Source organism: Poecilia formosa, unplaced genomic scaffold (assembly GCF_000485575.1).
Source record: "Poecilia formosa unplaced genomic scaffold, Poecilia_formosa-5.1.2 Scaffold2, whole genome shotgun sequence".
NCBI classification, from domain to species: Eukaryota; Metazoa; Chordata; class Actinopteri; order Cyprinodontiformes; family Poeciliidae; genus Poecilia; species Poecilia formosa.
The window spans coordinates 6,440,508-6,442,987 of NW_006799941.1; the positions used below are offsets into that span (position 1 = coordinate 6,440,508).

The window sequence follows — 2,480 nt, forward strand, 5'->3', positions numbered from 1 at the left end:
TTGAGGGTGGCCAATATGCTGAAGTGGCCCTGGGTGAAATTGAGTTTGACACCCCTGCTCTAGATTGAGTTCATATACTACATGGAAAAAAAACTGATAAAATGAAAAAAAAAAGAGGGGGGATACAGTTCACAGGGGTATTAATACCCCTGCGGAGCATTGTGATCAAATAAAACAAGTTTTGAAGCCGAATAATTCGGGTCACCTGTGTGAGTTGATCCTAGACTAGTAAACATCTGTGAAAGACGAGCAGCCCAACTCTGAACATTACCATCAGCAGCACCAGGCCGCTCTCCGGTGCTCCTTCTCTCTCCTCCCCCTGCATGTGATCCGCCCATCCCCTCCTGCCAGCTGCCACTTGCCGTATCGCAGTGATGCTGCTCGCGGCCGTGTGGAGGAGGAGAGAGAGGCTGCCCGCTGCCCAATGACAGCGCAGGATGCTGAGAGAGGCTGTTAGGCTTGAATGGAGGCGACAAGATGCCGTCCAGAGCGACCAAGGAGACCAATTGACATCTGAAAAGGTATACCTGTATCTGTTGATATTTTACGGCTGAAAAACTAACACGTACTATTGTAACGTTAGAAAGAATGACGCCTGAAATACGTAACGTGTTCGCTCGCGTTTTGTTGTGCGCGTTTTGATGAGCGATACGCCGGGGGTAAAAAGAAAAAAAAAAAAAAAAAGGCACAGGCTGTGTCCATTTAACCAAATCTTTTTCCTGCTCGCTTAATTAAGCGAGACGATATAAGCTAGCCGTTTCCTGGAAACTAATATTACTCTATAGTCGCGAAAAGGCGATGACAGAGCGCCGTTGTTCCTAAAAATAAAGATTTCCCCCACACGACAGGTTAGAGTGTTATATTTCAGGCGAGCATGTAGGCCCGGCGTGCTGTCAATTGCTCGGTCGTGCCCTGCTAGTCTTCATCAATTCCACCTTCAGATCAAAGCTGGCAACATATTGTAATATATAGGAGCTATTTCTGAGCAGCAAAGTCTGCTAACGCTGGCATTTGGTGACGTGAGTGCTCGGGCCAATTTGGAGACATTTAACATCTCATCCAGTCCACCAAGCGTTTGAGTCTGGAGGAGGCATGGAGGCGTCAGGATCTGTAGTAGAATGCTTGATGAGGAGGCTGGATGTGTTGCATCTGCTCTTTCATAGAAATATCAACAAAATTCCCCTACATGTCATATATTCCCCAGTGCCATATAACTCCACACATGGCGTTATTTGTATGATGGCTTTTTTTTTTTNTATTTTTGAACCCTTATTTATTTTGAAGTGTTGATTGTCTGAAAGACCTTAGACATGAATTGCCCCATATGGGGATTGAACCAATGACCTCAGCATTACCAGCATGGTGCACTAACCTGCTGAGCTAACCTACCTTACAAACTGTTGAGTTTCCATGGATTTAAGAAGAACTTACATGATCTTACCACTGAAGATTTGATAAAAGTGCTTATATTAGAATGTTTTTCAAAACAACATACATGATATTTTATTTTCCAGAGATTTTATATTTTTAAGTGTTGATATTATTTTTGAACCATTTTTAATTTTCAAGTGTTGATTGTATTTCACAGATATTTTTTATTTTAATGTGTTAACTGTATTTTTGAACCATTTTTTATTTTTAAGTATTGATTTTATTTTATAGTCATTTAGCCAAGTCTCTGTAGAACCATTTGTCTCTGCTAATGACATCTTCAATACAATTTTTTGATGCCAGGCTTAGTTTATGGACTGTAATGTGAAATTAGGCACAAGTATAAGTCTGACAGTTTGTTCACCAAGTTACTGTGCTCTCTGAGAGGATCTGTAAGTATTTGACATTGTTCCATGCCCATCGTTGACACTAGTCTCTAACAAAATGTGGATCATCTACCAGGAACACTGCAAAGAGTTGAGTTTCTGTAGTGTAGTGGTTATCACATTTACTTCACATGCAAAAGGTCTCTGGTTCAAAACCAGACAGAAACAGATTTTGCATGTTCTATTCATCACAGGTGTTTACTAAAGGTCAACATGGGTTCTGTGATGTCATGGTCTGTACTCTGAATCCAGGCATCTGAGTGCAAACCTCAGTTGAAATTTTCATGTTGCATCTCACATCATCAACTTTGGAACCTCAAACCGAAACAAAGCAGCGAAGTTCAGTTCCTGTAGTGTAGTGGTTATCATGTTTGCTTTACACGCCATAGGTCTCTGGTTCAAAACCAGACAACAGAAACAGTTTTTGTAGGTTATACATCTCTTGGGGTCCAATGAGACAACAAGAGCCTTCCTCTTTTGTGATGGTTCATTTGCCAATCAACTTCAATGTAGGCTTCTTTGAAATCCAAGCTACTTTACTTCAATTACCAATTGGCAGTTCTATGGCGTAATGCACATGTGTCAAACTCAAGGCCCGTGTGCCACATGTGGCCCCCCAACATTTGATAGGCCATGGAAACTCAAATGCAATCTTTAAAACTT

General features: G+C 41.4%; 1 protein-coding gene across 9 annotated transcripts in view; it reads left to right on the plus strand.

Moving 5' to 3' along the window:
* Nucleotides 1-361: 361 nt before the first annotated feature.
* Nucleotides 362-2,480, plus strand: part of erc2 (ELKS/RAB6-interacting/CAST family member 2) — a 52,127-nt gene continuing 50,008 nt past the window's right edge. For 4 of the 9 annotated variants that reach the window (XM_016671778.1, XM_016671771.1, XM_016671768.1 and 1 more), the window contains exon 1: nt 363-521. The gene's annotated coding sequence lies outside the window, so the exon portion shown is untranslated. Of the gene's footprint in view, nt 522-2,480 lie in introns of all 9 variants that reach the window. The other 5 variants (XM_007552105.2, XM_016671786.1, XM_016671793.1 and 2 more) reach the window with 2 other exon arrangements.